This window comes from Ovis canadensis, chromosome 1 (genome assembly GCF_042477335.2).
Source record: "Ovis canadensis isolate MfBH-ARS-UI-01 breed Bighorn chromosome 1, ARS-UI_OviCan_v2, whole genome shotgun sequence".
Classification (NCBI taxonomy): domain Eukaryota; kingdom Metazoa; phylum Chordata; class Mammalia; order Artiodactyla; family Bovidae; genus Ovis; species Ovis canadensis.
Genome location: NC_091245.1, coordinates 175,526,317 through 175,545,021, shown reverse-complemented (window position 1 = coordinate 175,545,021; position 18,705 = coordinate 175,526,317). Strand labels below are relative to the sequence as shown.

At 40.9% G+C, this 18,705-nt stretch overlaps 2 non-coding genes across 2 annotated transcripts; one reads left to right on the top strand and one right to left on the bottom strand.

The window, feature by feature from the left end:
* The first annotated feature begins 267 nt into the window (after nt 1–267).
* TRNAS-GGA (transfer RNA serine (anticodon GGA)) lies at nt 268–339 on the top strand. Its single transcript has one exon. It is a non-coding gene; the product is annotated as a tRNA-Ser (tRNA).
* A 12,238-nt stretch (nt 340–12,577) lies between these two features.
* LOC138431659 (small nucleolar RNA SNORA48) lies at nt 12,578–12,716 on the bottom strand. Its single transcript, XR_011253808.1, has one exon. It is a non-coding gene; the product is annotated as a small nucleolar RNA SNORA48 (small nucleolar RNA).
* Nucleotides 12,717–18,705: the final 5,989 nt, after the last annotated feature.

Genomic DNA, 18,705 nt, shown 5'->3' with positions numbered 1-18,705 from the left:
TCAATGTCTCATTTACTACCCTCTAATTTGCAGAATCCACCTATTTCCCACTAATCCCAAGAAATTAAACTATAGAGCGTTTATGGCCTGATTTTATACCCACATATGTTTAAAAATAAAGTATTTCTTTCAGTGTTGTTTATTTATTTGTTTTATCCCTTGACTCATTCCAGAAAGATTTATGTTAGTCCTACAACAGTGCAAACTTAGCTGCACATTTTCTCAAGACTCTCAGATGTTATTCAACAGAGCTTGGAAATCTGTGCTTCCCTGGTGGCTCAGAGGTTAAAGCATCTGCCTGGAATGCTGGAGATCCAGGTTTGATCCCTGGGTAGGGAAGATCCCTGGAGAAGGAAATGGCAACCCACTCCAGTACTCTTGCCTGGAGAATCCCATGAGGGGAGGAGCCTGGTAGGCTACAGTCCATGGGGTCACAAAGAGTCAGACACGACTGAGTGACCTCACTCACTTTAGAGTGCCTAGGTGATCTCTCAAATTTTGGTAAACTTATTTTTTACTTCCTAGATTCTACAGCAATCTACTCAAACTAGCTAAAGAAAATGTTAGTTGCTCGGTCATGTCCAACGCTTTGCAATCCCATGAACTGTACCTCACCAGGCTCCTCTATCCATGGAATTCTCCAGGCAAGAATACTGGAGTGGGTTGCCACTCCCTTCTCCAGGGGATCTTCCTGACCCAGGGATCAAACCCAGGTCTCCTGCGTTGCAGGCAGATGCTTTACCATCTGAGCCACCAGGGAAGCCCAGCGAAAGAAAGAGAAGATTTATTAGAATCACTACACACGTAAAGTTATGGCAAAGAACAACCAACAGAACAGAACAACAACCCTAAACCCCAAACGAAGTGAGATTATCACGGCTCAGAGATAGGCAATAGGCCAAGGACATTTTCTGAAATTACAGTTACAATGTGGGAAGTACAGCTTGTGAGAAAGGTTGCTTTTCCTTGAAGTGGGATGGGACAGACAAGAGAAGCACACAGTTGAGGAGCTAACTAAAACAGTGACGTTTTGAAGTAATGGAGATAAAACCTAAGGAGGAGGGGGAGCTTGTGTTCAATGATGGCTTTTATGTGAATTTATTTTTGGTCTCACCCTCACCATATGGAGTTATTGACAAAAAAAAAAAAACAAATCTATTGAGGATGGCTGACCAGAAAGAATGGTTTTAAAAGAAAAATGTGACAATGCTCAGAAAAATACATTAAATATGTTAACCTGAAATCCAGCTGAAGTCTTTACAGTGGAGGAGTCAACTCCAGGTCTAAGGAGGATTTAGCTATTTGGAAAGGGATGTTTTCCTTTTCCATCATTTGACACTTTCTCTTACAATACCATCTTCTTCGTTCAAAAACAAAACTTTCTAATCTGTTGGATTGCTAAAGTGCTCTTTCCAAATATCAGATTGACTGTTACAAGTCTGTTAAAGTACTGACCTTTGGCCAGTGCTACTTGAGAGAAGGAGAAATGAAATGAGTAACTTTGCTTGTCACAGTGTAGAAGGAGAGACATAGTTAAGGAAAGAAAGATGGAAGGAAATAGGAAGGGAAGGAAGAAAAGTATATTCTAAGAGAAGTTATGCTGGTATGACTTCACAAGTCACCCAGCCTTGGCTCTGACTTTGCATTTAGATGTGATCTGAGTAGGAGCTGGAGACGGGGAAGAAATAAACATAAAAGAAACCTTTCCTTAAGTAGATTTCAGCAACATCTGGGTCCCCAACATCAGACTGAGGGATAAGGGTCTCCCTGCCCTCTAAGTCCTCAGCTGCTCCAAAGGTAACAAAGTCAGTGGCTGTAGCAAGACAAGGCCTCCTTTGCTGTATGCCTTTGATGATCTGTATCTTCCTACTATACCATAATTGCTCAGTAGTATCCTGTTTATCCTCCCCAGTCTTGCTTGTTCTGTTCACAAGAGAAAAGCAGGCAGCAGAAAGCGCTTACTTTTTCATTCCCCCATCGCTTTGTCCAGTCTTCCCTTCCCAACTTAAAGGCTGTATCTGCCTTCACCAACTGGAGTTGTCTTTAGCACTCCAAAAGAGGAAAAGCCAGCAATTTAACAGGTGTCACAAAGTGATGAGTAAAGAGGAGCTGGTCCAGATTCTTGGTGGTCATCTGCAAGACCAGTGGCTTTTCAATCCTAAGTGAAGTAAAGAAGAATGAGGCATCCACTGAAGTTCACACTATTCTAGTGAGGTTGCAAGAAAGAACCAAGCTCTAGGAGCCACTAAGTATCATGGGTCACGCATTTATTAATTCATTCAACAGCATTTATTAAGTGCTTTCTCTGTGCCAGGTACTGTGGTTATTGTAAGAGATACCCAATAGGTGTGGTCCATGCTAATGGGGGCTTTCCATTAAAATGCGCTAAAGGTGGCACAGTGGTAAAGATTCTGCCTGGCAAAGCAGGAGACCCAAGAGACATGGGTTTGATCCCTGGGTTGGGAAGATCCCCTGGAGTAGACAATGGCAACCTGCTCTGTATTCTTGGCTGGAGAATTCCATGGACTGAGGAACCCATCAGGTTTTAAAGAGTTGGGCACAACTGAGAAACTGAGCCAACACACACACACCAACGGAGCTTATGGTCCAGCAGCAGAGATGGATGTGAGACACAACATAATACAAAGTGTTCCTCGGAATTAGGGATGGAGGCAGAGCAAGCCAGTTTCCAGCGATGCAGGAATCTAAAAGTAGAGGAGCAGTGCAGGCTCTGAGGGTACTGAAGGTTTACCTGTTTTAAAGAGTAAAGAGGCTTTCCTTAGCTAAGGAAAAAGGCTGGATTATGGGATCTTTAGATTCTTAGATTGGCTTTGTGTTCTATGTAGAAAAGAATACCGCTTTGGGACATGTCCTTTTATGATTGGGGGGGGTCACTATGATTCTTTTAAAACTCTAGAATTTGTGTGTAGTAGTGAGTGGTAGGGAGAGATTATTTTGTTTGTTTCGGAAAGTTCAGTAAGGCTAAATGTACTACTAGTATTCAGAAGAAAAGTTTAAGTATTTGTGGTTATAAGAAGATATTTCAGAAAATATGACACAATGGAGGTTTCAGGTGGTAGCTATACTGAACAAAAAAGTTTACATGCTGGCAATAAGAATGACCATTTCCATAATTAAAGCATGTCTGGTAAGAATGGCAATCACTGGATATTGATGGAGATTTTAGTTTGTGTCTATATTTTGGAGAGGTATAATTAAAGCTTGATTTTATGTCATTTCTTATGAAATAGACCTGTTACTCTACAGGGGTGGTGTATCTTTGGTAAGCTATGCAATTTGTATTGATATTTGCTTTATCTCTGTATGTTCATGGACAAAGATTTCCAGTGGAGACAGAGTTGCTTAGAGGTTAGAACTGCTGCTTCTGGACACAGAAAGATCTGAATTCAAACATTGGTTCTGCTATTTACTAGTTACATGACTTTGGATAAACTTTAAATTTTTTTTTTCTTTTTTGAGGAAACTTTGGTTTGTAACATTACATAAATTTTATGTATACAACATTATATTTATACTTCTGTATATTTATACTTCTGTATATTTATACTACAGCACACTCACCACCAAAAATTTTGTTTCCATCCATTGGGCAAACTTTTTAAACCTACTAAGCCTTAGTCCTCCGTTTCATAAACTGTAAGATGAGGTTTATAATGGTTCCTACCTGTTAGGCTTATTGTGAGAATCAAACAAGATGTTGCATATTAAAACAGTCTCTGACAATAAATAGTGGCTCTTATTTTAAGTGTAGCTTGTCATATAATGTTTTGTGTCCAGTGATATAGAGCCCTAGAAGATAAATAGAAATTTTATATTCTGAAGATGATAGTTAAAATGCTTGAGAGATTTGAGAGGACCATTCTTGGAAGATTGCTAAAATTTAATACAGTAGCACAGTCATTATAATGGATAGAATGGACTAAATATTTCCCTCTGTTTTCTTTACAAAAGCTAGTGATGTTCACGGTAATTTAGATGACCTTGGAGAATTTCAAAGTATTTATGCTCTTCTGACTTGTCTCATTTAGTTTTCTTAATATGTCTATAGTCGAACAAGAACTCATTTTTAGCTCCAAGTCACCCTTGCATCCTTAGGAAAAGGCAATGGTGACCCACTCCGGTACTCTTGCCTGGAAAATCCCATAGACAGAGGAGCCTGGTAGGCTGCAGTCCATGGGATCGTGAAGAGTCGGACACAACTGAGCAACTTCACTTTCACTTTTCACTTTCATGCATTGGAGAAGGAAATGGCAACCCACTCCAGTGTTCTTGCCTGGAGAATCCCAGGGACGGGGGAGCCTGTTGGGCTGCTGTCTATGGGGTCGCACAGAGTTGGACACGACTGAAGCAACTTAGCAGCAGCCGCAGCAGCACCCTTGCATCCTTAGCACTCTGCAGTCTTGATGGCATCTTTCAAAGTGTGGTTCATCAGAATCACCCAAGTGACTTGTTACAAATTCAGATTCCTGGCCCTGACATGTGAGGAAGTCTCCTCCAAATTTTAAATAAATATCCCAACCCAGCTTATTTTTATCAGCATCTAAGCTGAAGAATGACATGACCACATAAATGATGGTGCTTCACAAGTCAGCTCTACTCCACAGACTCCATCAGGATGTGCCTATTATTTAAATAGTAACTTGTATGAAACATTTATGGGAGACACCCTAAAACTCTCACAGGACACAAAACTATTTGTTCTTTATGCCTTAACAACCTTTCCAAATCACTTGATTAAAAATGATTTACTGTCTCTTCTAGTCTTCAGAAACAACTGTCTTCCTCTGCTTGCTATGGTTACAGCTAAACTTTTATTTTATCCCTGTTGCTGAAGAGAAGAGCTGAGGATGGAGCAAATATGAATAAGCGTGTGATTAGGACCCATAGAGATCTCCTGGTTTATGCAAACCTCTTCATGGTCAAACTGGTTAAAGCTGACCTTTCTCTCCCCCACTTCCCTCTGTCCTTAAAGTCTCAGGTATCCCTGGCATATATCCCCATGACATCCCTAACCTATATAGCCCTAACACTTCCGTTTTGATCACTACTCCAGACCCATGTTGATCACATCAGCCAAATACCTGTGATTACTGTCTCATTCTGCTTCTAGGAATTTGTTAGCCATGAAGTCAGTAAAATTTATATTTCTATGTTCCAATTTGTAAACCAAAAAATTACGTATGTACAAAGGTGTCAACTCAAGTTCTGGGGTGAGAAATAGGAAAGGAAAGATGCTTGTGAAGTCGAGGAGGAAATCTCTACCTTTGTATTGCCTAAGTGATTGCAGGTAAAGAGGCAGGTAAGCCCCAGAGGTGGGTCTGATGCTGGCTGCCCCAATATGTTGAACCTGTGAATAGTTAACTCACTAAGCCATTGTCTACTGCCCAGGCAACGCGACAAGATTTGATATTTGAGTTCCCTGGTTTACGGGATTAATTCATGGATGAAGCAATTCCAGTTTACTTTTGGAGGGAGGGGCATGCCATCAGCATGTGGAATCTTAGCTCCCTGACCAGGGACTGAACCTATGCCTCCTGCATTGGCAGTGTAGAGTCTTAACCTCTGGACTGCCAGGAGATGCTTCTGGCTTTACTGGAAATGTGTGTGTGTGTGTTCGTTCAGTGTGTGCAGTCGCTCAGTCTTGTCTGACTCTTTGCAACCCTCTGGACTGTAACCCACTAGGCTCCTTTGTCCATGGGGTTTTCCAGGCAAGAATCCTGGAGTGGGTTGCCATTTCCTTCTGCAGGGGATCTTCCCCAACCCAGGGATCAAAACTGCATCTCCTGCATCCTCCTTGCATTGCAAGTGGATTCTTTACCACTGTGTCATGGGGGAAGTCCTTACTGGAAACAGACATCCTTTATGTGGTAAATCTGAAAAGCAAAACCTCTTCAGCATGACTCTGCTACTATCTTACACCAGAAACCTGTCTATTTAGCCACTTTAATAAAATCAGGTGCATATGCCGAGCTGGCTGCACCAGCACTGTGGTTCACGGGGGTGGCATTACAGAGTCTGTTACAAAGCAATGGTGAGACACATGGACTTTGCAGTCAGTGTGAGCACTGAGTCCTGGCTCTACCCTTCACCAGCTGAATGATCCTGAACAAGTTATCTAGCCTCATTCATCAACTGGAAGGATGAGGATAATAGTAGCTGTGATAATAAGTTTATGGGCATATCCTATTGTCCCTTGCATGTCATAACACTCCATGAGTGTTCTTTTCCTTTGCCCTCTTATGATTCTGCTGTCCCCATCATTTCTTTACATCCTGTCCAAAGATGTGCCTTGATTCCCTAGTCTTCACTTTCTCAGTTTTGTTTATTAATTCAGCAAATATTTCCTGAGTGCCTGTTATGTGCAAGGCACTATTTGAGGTAAACAATCAGAGAACTAAACAGAAATCCTTTCCATCAGGGAGCTTACATTCTAGTTGAGGGGACAAATGTAATAGCCAATAAACCTCGTAAATGAGTTAATCATGTTGTATGCCAAGTGGGATGAGTGTTATGGAAGAAGAACCAAGGAATGGAGATTGGAAGTAGAGATAGAGTTGTTCCAGTTTTAAATATGATCAAGATAGGTCTGAGTTGTTCAAACACAGAGCTGGTGGGAACTCCCTGTTTTTGTGAAGTTGCCAGAGCTCACTATATTTGGGCAGTTTTAGGCAAAAATGAGAGGCTAGAGTGCCTAAAAGAAGTAGGATGTTATTCCTTAATTTCTCAAATACAACAGGAGAGCAGTAGAAAGCAGCTTAGTGATGCTTACCCATTAGGTGGCAAGAATGGTTTTTCTGCTTATCTCTCTTGGACTCAGTCTCTAAGGTCATAGAATCTTTATCCCTCACAATCCTCAGTTTATGGTCTTGGGTGATGGTTAGTATCATCAATAAAAAATAAGAAATTGGTTTCTTATACTATATCTCTGTGTTTTATATAACAGAAATCCTTTGCAACTCAGGGAAACACATGATTTAGTTGTAAACCCATGATTAGACCTAACCTTAGAAAATTTTTAAGAAAATTCTGAAAGAGATGGGAATACCAGACCACCTGACCTGCCTCTTGAGAAACCTATATGCTGGTCAGGAAGCAACAGTTAGAACTGGACATGGAACAACAGACTGGTTCCAAATAGGAACAGGAGTACATCAAGGCTGTATATTGTCACCCTGCTTATTTCACTTATATGCACAGTACATCATGAGAAACGCTGGGCTGGAGGAAGCACAAGCTGGAATCAAGATTGCTGGGAGAAATATCAATCACCTCAGATATGCAGATGACACCACCCTTATGGCAGAAAGTGAAAAGGAACTAAAAAGCCTCTTGATGAAAGTAAAAGGGGAAAGTGAAAAAGTGGGCTTAAAGCTCAACAGTCAGAAAACAAAGACCATGGCATCTGGTCCCATCATTTCATGGGTAATAGATGGAGAAACAGTGGAAACAGTGACAGACTTTATCTTTTGGGGCTCCAAAATCACTGCAAATTGTGACTGCAGCCATGAAATTAAAAGACGCTTACTCCTTGGAAGAAAAGTTATGACCAACCTAGATAGCATATTGAAAAGCAGAGACATTACTTTGCCAACAAAGGTCTGTCTAGTCAAGGCTATGGTTTTTCCAGTGGTAATGTATGGATGTGATAGTTGGACTGTGAAGAAAGCTGAGTGCTGAAGAATTGATGCTTTGGAACTGTGGTGTTGGAGAAGACTCTTGAGAGTCCCTTGGACTGCAAGGAGATCCAACCATTCTGAGGAGATCAGCCCTGGGATTTCTTTGGAAGGAATGATGCTAAAGCTGAAACTCCAGTACTTTGGCCGCCTCATGCGAAGAGTTGACTCATTGGAAAAGACTTTGATGCTGGGAGGGATTGGGGGCAGGAGGAGAAGGGGACGACAGAGGATGAGATGGCTGGATGGCATCACTGACTTGAAGGACATGAGTCTGAGTGAACTCCAGGAGTTGGTGATGGACAGGGAGCCTGGCATGCTGTGATTCATGGGGTCGCAAAGAGTTGGACACGACTGAGCGACTGAACTGAACTAGAAAATTTTTATTAAAAGAAAGGAGCATAATTTATTTTTAAAGCCTGATAAAGTAAAAAAGAGCACTGTGGTGTCCTGCCACTAACTACCCTTTAACAGTCTACGTCCAAGACGTTCTTACCTGTGAACTGGGAGTTGAGGGAGGTGTCCCTTCCACCTCTCTAATTCGAGTCTTTCAAAAACTCCAAGAAAAAATTACTCCTAGAAACTAAAATAGGTATAATGCTTATAATCTCTTGACATCTGCTTTATTGAAAATTGCAATTAAGGTGATTTGTCCATTTTTGGATGGGAACAAAAGTGGGGTGGTAATCTTCTACATATTATTTTTGCCTCCTTCCCTTTCATGCAATAAATGAAGGGGAGAATGTTCTTACCTGCTCACTGACAGTTTTGCCAAACACATAGAACTTTAAGGCCTTACTATTAGATGTTATCTGTCAAACACTTAAATTAATCCAGTACTTAGAAACTTTAAGAGACCTACAAGTGACAAGCCCTGTCCTCAAGGTCTCAAAACATTTTTACTTCAGTTCAGTCACTCAGTCGTGTCCAACTCTTTGTGACCCGATGAACTGCAGCATGCCAGGCCTCCCTGTCCATCACCAACTGCCAGAGTCTAGGTTGGTCATAACTTTCCTTCCAAGGAGAAAGCATCTTTTAATTTCATGGCTGCAATCACCATCTGCAGTGATCTTGGAGCCCAGAAAAATAAAGTCAGCCACTGTTTCCACTGTTTCCCCATCTATTTCCCATGAAGTGATGGGACTGGATGCCATGATCTTAGTTTTCTGAATGTTGAGCTTTAGGGCAACTTTTTCACTCTCCTCTTTCACTTTCATCAAGAGGCTCTTTAGTTCTTCTTCACTTTCTGCCATAAGGGTGGTGTCATCTGCATATCTGAGGTTATTGATATGTCTCCCAGCAATCTTGATTCCAGCTTGTGCTTTGTCCAGCCCAGCGTTTCTCATGATGTACTCTGCATATAAGTGAAATAAGCAGGGTGACAATATACAGCCTTGATGTACTCCTTTTCCTATTTGGAACAAATCTGTTGTTCCATGTCCAGTTCTATTATAATATCAGAATTAATTATATTAGTAATATGTTATTACATAATATAATCTTCATTTTACATGAGAAGAAATTGAAAGACATACAAAGATCTACCAATAAACAATAATAATAATAATAAAGTCACTCCAAACTATAAACCAAGGCTTTTCCTTAATCTCCTGAACCGGTGACTTGCAAACCACTGCCTGCAGGCCAAATATGCTTACTCTTATTGCTCACTCCCACCCCGACCTATTTTTATATAGTTTTTACATTTTTGTAATGCTTGAAAAAAAATCCCAAAAGAATGTTTTTTGACATGGAAATTATATGAAATTCACATTTTAGTGTTCATAGATAAAGATTTATAGGACCACACACAACCATTCCCACTGCTTATAAATGACCTGTTTTATGTGAGTATCTGCATGTGCTGGAGAAGGTCATGGAAACAGCGTGACCGCGGGTTGACCTGCACGTGGGTCCGGCACATTTGAAGGTGCCACACACGCTCCCCTGTCTTGGAATGCCCTTCCGCCCACCATTCCCTCAGTGAGAGCTGTTCTAAGGTCAAAGCCTTGCAAGACTAAGATGTTGAGACCATATGGACTGACTATATGACTGACTGAACAGAGGTAAGGTCTCTGTATAAGCTTTCAAGATTCTGGCGGCGGGTGTGGAGACCTACCGCCACCACCTCACCTCACCTCATGTGACTTTCCTCACCACACCTCACCTCACGTGACTTATCTCACCTCACCTCATGTGACTCACCTCACCTCATGGGATTTTCCTCACCACACCTCACCGTGGCTTATTAAACCTGTCTCCTGCCCGTCTGGAGTGGCCTGTATCTGTCTTCAGTCTCTGTGCCTCCTGTGTCTGGAGTCAGTTTTCAAACTAGAAACATGGCCGCTTTCTCTTGAAAATGGCTGTGTTGAGTAGTCCTGACAAAAATCATATAGCCCACAAAGCCTAAAGTATTTACTGTCTGGAGCTTTACAGAGAAAAATTGCCAATCTTTGGTCTAGCCCATATGGTTGTCTTTGTTAAGGGTCTAAGAAGAATATATATAGATTTATGACATTTCAGGCCATCCTTATTTTAAATATACTTGCACATGGTACCATTTTGCAAGAAAAACTACACGTCCTTTCACATACTACTGTGTTTCCTTCTTTATGGGTTGTTAATTGTTATTCATGGACATTCCTATTTCTTCACTCATTCACTTCATGAGCCCTTATAGTGCACTAGCCTGGGAACAAATGAGTAACACAAAGAAGCTTTATTAGTTAACTTCTATAGAAAAGTGATGGACAAATGTGAGGGCTTCCCTGGTGGCTCAGTGGTAAAGAATCTACCTGCCAATACAGGAGACCTGAGTTCGATCCCTGGGTCAGGAAGATCCCCTGGAGAAGGAAATGGCAACCCACTCCAGTGTTCTTGCCGGGGAAATCCCATGGAAAGCCTGGTGGACTATAGTCCATGGGGTCCCAAAAGAGTCAGACACAACTCAGCAACTAAACAATAACAACAATGGACAAATATAGACCATTGTTGTACAATAGTGAGAAGCACCATCCTAGGATTATGGCTGGGACAGAAAAGAAGGTGTTTGACTCAGCTACAGGGGTTGGTAAATGCTTCGTAGAAACGAACACACTTGAACTGAGAGCAAGAGTATAAGGGGTTGAGAGGGGACATGATTCCATGTTAGAGCAATATTTTCCAAGACTTGTGATCATCAGGGTTCAGTACAGGAAACAGAAAGCAATATGGTCATTTTAAGAAAGTAAAGATTCATGGGGGATTAGGACAAAATCATGGAAGGACCAGAATAGGCTATAGACTGGCCTACCAAGAGTGATTCTCAAAAGACTATAGTACTCTCCCACTGAGGCCATCGCTGGACTGCTTCAGACCAAGAATACATTGTCATTCTCTAAGAAGGATCAGGAAGGCCGTCCTGATGCTGCTGCCACTGGACTCTTAGAGCAAAGGATCTGTGCAAAATTGTTTGCCAATAGAAAGACAGCCAAGAGAACAGGAACATGGCCTCAGCTCTGTTTTAAATTTCTGAATCTCACAGGAGCACATCTACTTTGTGCATTCAGAGCTCTTGCTGCAAAAAATTTTAAGAAGGAAAGCCATTAGCTTTCTAGTCTCTGCAACACAGGAAGGCACGCTTACTTACTTCTAAGTAAGGTGGGATGGAGGTTGATCAAGCCAAACCACAGAATCCACCACATGTACAGAATCAATGTCACTGCCCATTCAAAGAATTGCAAATAGTTTGGGTTGGCTACAGCAGTAGTTTCCAGATAGTCGAGTGGATCCCTTTTAACACCAAAATATTGGGCCTCGAATGTGCATGACAGTAGTTTTATTTAATATCCTGTAACTGAGAAATGTATTACAAATAGTTTCATTCAAAAGCAATTTTATTAATCATAATAGCAAAAAAAATACATTTGGAAAATGATGGTGATAAAAGTAGCTCATATATACTGCATGCATGTTAATTCAGTGGTAATGTATATGTGTTTAAGCTATATCATTTATTTAGTCAGCAGATGATGACTAAATGGTCCAGGACCACTTCTAAATTCCAAAACTCTTTTCAGTAATGCCTGGGAAACTAGATATTTTAAGCTCACACTTGGAAATCATTGAGCCTTAATAGCTTAGGGTGTGTGATAAGGAAGATGTAAGCAAAGAGGATCTAAAAGAAGGCTAGTTTCTTTAGATGTTAATTAGGAGGTGAAGGGGAGTTACTGAATTTTAAGCAAAGAAACGATGAAATCAGATTTTCATGTCAGAAAGACCAGCCTGGCAAAGTCTGGCTGATGAAGGAATAAAAGACTGAAGACAAGTAGAAAATATAGGAGGTTATTTCAATGATCCAGGTGGGAAACTCAGGAATCTAATAAACAAGGTAAAGATAGTGGGGATGAAGAGTAATGAATATTTAGCAGCAGGATTGATTGCTGATTGATTGATTCAGTGTGATATGGGTGACTAAGAGGACAGAAGAAAGAGAACATGCTTGGGTAACCATGTAAATATGAAACACAGCAGAAAAAAATAAATTGTTCCAAGTTCTCAAGATATACTTTTTAATATTCTCAAGAAATATATATGCATATTTAAAATAAAAATCAGTAAAGTGACATGATTACTGTTCTAAGTGAGTCAGAACATGATAACTGCTATAAGCATAACCCTCAAGTCCCAGTACCTTGATACAATAAAGATATGTTTCTCATTCACATCACAATCGAATGAAGGTTGATATGTGTGCATGTGATGGTGAGAAGAGAGGCAGACTTTGGCCCATGTGATTATTTACAGACCCAGACTTTTCCTTTCACTGATTCTACCATCTCCTGGGGCCACAGGATTCTCTACATTCATCTGGACAAAGGGAGATAGGGAGCTGAATTTTTTTTCCACGTGTCCAGGGCATGAACCAGGCATGGGCACAGAGCAAAAGCCAAGCTGGGATAAACAAGGAGTTGTTTTGTCCCTCACTGATATGAAACAGGCACCACGAACCAACCAGGTGCCCCTCTACCCAGGCCAGGGACAAGGGAGCTGAATTTTAAATAGGAAGATTTTATGGAAAGGAAGAAATGTACATCACTTGTGCACACTTACCAATGGTTAAAACTCAGTCATGGGCATGAGACACAATCTAGCTGTGTGCCCAGGAAAAGGAAAACATGACTTTCAGGAGTGTTTAGCTAGTCTCTACCTTAAGCACTTGTTCGGTTATAATGAAGAACTCAGAGAATTTTGAAATATGATTACAGTGAATGACAAAGTGATTTGAGTTTAATTAGACAATGTCTAAATGTGATTGATGTAATGGGAAAATCTGTGAAACATTTGATTGTATTACTGAAGAAATTCTGTGGTCATATAGTGTGGGAACTGAAGAGAAATGGGAGAGAGTAATGCCTGTATAGAGTCCTGAAATAGGTGAACCGAAGACAAAGAAATTATCACTGTCCTCTGGGTTGGGGTACTCGACCTGTTTATTCATGAACTCTTTATTAAGTACCATCTGCTAGGCACTGTTCTAGGTACTGGAATAGAAACGCCTTATCCTGTCTGCCACAGAGCCATATCCCTAGAGTAGAGGTGGGCCTACTACATCCTCATGGCTTGAAGGCCCACGCTTTTATCATGTTCTACTCAATTCACTTTACTCTGATTCTCTGCTAAGCAAATGCCTTCTAATTCTCTCTAGACTGTCTTTGATTGACTAACATAAGTCTAATCCTTATGATTCCTGCAGCCTCGTCTCCTCCTCACCCTCATCTTCCCCTTCCTCCTCGTTTGCTGTCGTCTCCATAGTCGTGCTCATCATAATAAGCAGCATTCATTGAGAACAGGGCATTGTGTTAGGTACTTTATATATTTCTTCTAATTCTCCTGACAGTTGCATTTGATAGATGCAAATACTGAGTCTCAGAGAAATTTAGAGGGCAGTTTGCCCTCAGAGTTACTAGTGGTGAGCCTGGATCAGAAACCAGTTCTGCTGACTTCATAGCCCAAGTTCTTACTACTGTTATAAAGAAATAAATCTGCACCTGGGTTTATAGATCAATCCCAGAGAATTTGTTAAATAAGATTAGTTGAATTGATTAAGTATGGGTATTTTGACAAAATCAGGTTTCTGATCCCACAACACTCAGGACCTGATACTGAGACGAGAAAACTCCTCAGAGGTCCTCAACCCTATGAGGTCTTGTCAGGGCTGCTGGTTGAGCATTGACCTCTCTTCCTTTTTTAAAGGTAAAAAGTCATTTATTTTAAATGAAATATAGATGACTTATAATGATAAAGAATCTGCCTGCTGTGCAGGAGACCTAGGTTCAATCCCTGTGTTGGGAAGATCCCTTGGAGAAGGGAATGGCAACCCACTTCAGTATTCTTGCCTGGAATTCCATGGACAGAAGAGCCTGGCCAAGTGGGATACAGTCCTGGCAGGGTCTCAAGGAGTAGGACACAACCAAGTGACTAACACTTTGATTTTTTAGGCGTACAGCATAGTGATTTACTACTTTTGCAGATTATATTCCACTATAAGCTATTATAAGATGTGAACTTCCTTGATGGCTCAGAGGTTAAAGCATTTGCCTGCAATGCGGGAGACCTGGGTTCAATCCCTGGGTTGGGAAGGTCCCCTGGAGAAGACAATGGCACCGCACTCCAGTACTCTTGCCTGGAAAATCCCATGGACGGAGGAGCCTGGTGGGCTACAGTCCACAGGGTAGCAAAGAGCCGGACATGACTGAGCAACTTCACTTTTAATGGGTATAATTCCTTGTGGTATACAGTCATTTCTTGCTGCTTATCTATTTTACATATAGTATTTTTAAATCTATGATGGCCATACCTCTAATTTATCCCTGAAATCCCTATTTCTGAACTTTTAACTTCAACATTTGTGACCTGGTAATATCACAAAATAATCTGTCTGTCAGAGAGAACTGTTAACATATTTATATTTTATAATGAGAAAAAATACTCTCATAAATAAAGCCCAAACAGATACAAAATTTACTGGTTTCAAGATAAACATTACATTTGATTCCTTCAACAAAAAGTATACTGTGTAGTTGCAATTATTGAACAAAGATGTAATCAGAAAAATATATTTTGAATTACAATGTATTGATAGGAATAAATCAAAGTAAATGTGTTTTCTCCTAATGGCATTTTTATTTTCCCAGAGTAGGAATTTAAAATTGCTTAAATTGCTTCTAAGTTAGTGAGTAGGAAAAGTGCTTCAATGGTGACAAAATGCATAACAAGTATTTAACCAGCATGCAAAGGATGACAGTGAAAAGAACAGTTCTGCACGTGTCAGGATAAACCATGCACAGTTATGTGACTCCATACTGATTTTTCTAGCCCACATACAACTAGTGAAAAGCATCTACTTCATTATAATCGTATGCATTACCAGATGCATATCTTTGTGTACCATTGGTGGTGGTTTAGTCACTAAATCATGTCTGACTCTTGCAACCCTATGGAATGTAGCCTTCCAGGCTCAAATGATGGGATTCTCCAGGCAAGAATACTGGAGTGGGTTGCCATTTCCTTCTCCAGGGGATCTTCCCAACCCAACAATTGAACCTGGGGTCTCCTGCATTGCAGGAAGATTCTTCACCAACTGAGCTACAAGGGAAGCCCATATGTACCACTAACCCTCGCACATATGTCATGTCTTTTATTTCACAATATTTCTGACTTTTGCATCTTTTGTTGTTGTTTCCATTGGTCCTTCAGTTCTGAATTACATTATCCTTATGTTATAGTAGTAGAAATGTAGGTCAAATGTGGCTTTCTAAGATCACTATAGGAAAAAAGAAACAATTGAGGGAAGAATGTGGTGTTCTTTAGAATGAAATCTCCTTTAGAATGAACTAGTTTGATCTCCTTGCAGTCCAAGGGACTCTCAAGAGTCTTCTCCAACACCACAGTTCAAAAGCATCAATTCTTCGGTGCTCAGCTTTCCTTATAGTCCAACTCTCACATCCATACATGACTACTGAAAAAACCATAGCTTTGACTAGACAGACCTTTGTTGGCAAAGTAATGTCTCTGCTTCTTAATATGCCGTCTAGGTTGGTCATAATTTTTCTTCCAGGGAGCAAGTGTCTTTTAATTTCATGGTTGCAGTCATCATTTGCAGGGATTTTGGAGCCCAAGAAAATAAAGTTTGTCAATGTCTCCATTGTTTCCCCATCTATTTGCCATGAAATGATGGGACCGGATGCCATGATCTTAGTTTTTTGAATGTAGAGTTTTAAGCCAGCTTTTCGCTCTTCTTTTTCACTTTCATCAAGAGGCTCTTTAGTTTCTCTTTGCTAGCTGCCATAAGAGTGATATCATCTGCATATCTGAGGTTATTGATATTTCTCCTGGCAATTGTGACCCCAGCTTGTGCTTTATCCAGCCCAGCATTTTGCATGAGGTCCTCTGCATATGAGTGAAATAAGCAGGGTGACAATATATAGCCTTGACATACTCCTTTCCTAATTTGGAACCAGTCCGTTGTTCCATGTCCGGTTCTAACTGTTGCTTCTTGAATATTCCTCTGAATGCAGAGTTCCAAAGAATAGCAAGGAAAGATAACAAAGCCTTCCTAGTGATCAATGCAAAGAAATAGAGGAAAACAATAGACTAAGAAAGGCTAGAGATTGCTTCAGGAAAATTAGAGATATAAGGGGAACATTTCATTGTGCAAAGATGGGCACAATAAAGGACAGAAATGAAATGGTATGGACGTAACAGAAGCAAAAGATATTAAGAAGAGGTGGCAAGAATACACAGAAGAACTGTACAAAAAAGATCTTAATAGATAACCAGATAACTCTGATGGTGTGATCACTCACCTAGAGCCAGACATCCTTGAGTGCAAATTAGTTGGGCCTTAAGAAGCATCACTGCAAAGAAAGCTTTTGGAGGTGATGGAATTCCAGCTGAGCTCTTTCAAATCCTAAAAGCTGATGCTGTGAAAGTGTTGCACTCAATATACCAGCAAATTTGGAAAACTCAGCAGTGGCCACAGGACTGGAAAAGGTCAGTTTTCATCCCGGTCCCAAAGAAAGGCAATGCCAATGAATGTTCACACTGCACAGTTGCACTCATCTCTCATGCTAGAAAATTAATGCTCAATATTCTCCAAGCAAGGTTTCAACAGTACGTGAACTGAGCACTTCCGATGTTCAAGCTGGATTTAGAAAAGTCAGAGGAACCAGAGATCAAATTGCCAGCATCCGCTGGATCATCAAAAAAGCAAGAGAGTTCCAGAAGAACATCTACTTCTGCTTTATTGACTACACCAAAGCGTTTGACTGTGTGGATCATGACAAACTATAGAAAATTCTTAAACTCATCAATCTACTAGCACTCTAATGTCATAACTACAGATCCTGCTTTGAGACAGCACTGTCTAAGAGTGAGGATATTCGATTCTACCTCAGGTTCAAACTGTGACTCTGAAGGATTGACGTAACCTTCGTCAGGTTCAAGTTTTTAGTCTATAAAATGACTAGATGTCCTAGTTCTACAAGATTCCTTCCAGGTTTAAAATAGAGTAATACGGCTATGGTTTTCCCAGTAGTCATGTATGGATGTGAGAGTTGGACTGTAAAGAAAGCTGAGGGCCAAAGAATTGATGCTTTTGAACTGTGGTGTTGGAGAAGACTCTTGAGAGTCCCTTGGACTGCGAGGAGTTTCAACCAGTCCATCCTATAGGAGATCAGTCCCGAGTATTCATTGGAAGAACTGATGTTGAAGCTGAAACTCCAATACTTTGGCCACCTGATGTGAAGAGCTGATCCATTGGAAAAGACCCTGTTGCTGGGAAGGACTGAAAGCAGGAGAAGGGGACGACAGAGGATGAGATGATTGGATGGCATCACCATCTCGATGGACATGAGATTGAGTAAACTCCGGGTGTTGGTGATGGACAGGGAAGCCTGGCGTGCTGTGGTCCATGGGATCACAAAGAGTCAGACATGCCTGAGCGACTGAACTGAACTGACTCCATTGTGGGAGAAAAAAGACTTCCTTTAAAAAATTGAGTAGTAATATCATATATGAGGTGATACTTAGAAAACAATTGCAATCTATACGGTTGCAGTACTAGTACAGTGAACATGTTTTGTTAGTAGCTCAGTTGTGTCTGACTCTTTGTGACCCCATGAACTCTTGCCCAACAGGTTTCTCAGTCCATGGAATTCTCCAGGCAAAAATACTGGAGTGGGTAGCCATTCCCTTCTTCAGGGGATCTTCCTGACCCAGGAATTGAACCTGTGTCTCCTGCGTTGCAAGCAGATTCTGTACCATCTGAGCCACCAAGGAAGCCCATAGTGAACATGAATGCTCTTAATGAAAACAATTGCATTTCTTTTTGTCTTAGAAGCCAGTTTGAACCTGAGTCCACATCATTGGCTTCCAGGCTATTGATAGCTTTAATCTGTGCTTACTGCAAGGGTTCATGCAAAATTACCTGGTTCTCTTAAGATCACAAAGTTCCTGGGAAGTGTTCTATTGACCCCAGAGTCAACCCTAGTTTCCACTGGAACCTGTGCCAGCCCATGGAGGCCTTTTGTCTTATGGGTTCAGTTGGATAATTTGATGACAGTGGTGAGGCATGGCAAGTTTGGGTGAGACAGATTGTGCCAGTGCTGGGACTCTGGCCCGCCAGCTACCCAATCCAGTGCCACCTGCCTCAGAGTTCGGTTGACTTTTCCCAGAGTTGAGAACAGCCCTCCTTTTCCCTTCTGGTTACTTTCAAAGGATACTCCCTCTCTCCTGTCCATCTGTAAGAAAGCTTGCATAAGCTTTTCAGTGAGTTTAGATTTTTATGCAAGTTGGAAGTCAAAGTTGGTTCATGCAGCTTTTGCTTGCTAATGCAAATGCCTCTGAAGAAAAAATTCAGAATCTTGAGACTAACATCTGGATTGAGGGTAAAGAAAAATGCACAGGCCAAAACACAAATTAATATTTCAATAAATCATCCTGTCACACAATCAATTAATTAAAATATCAC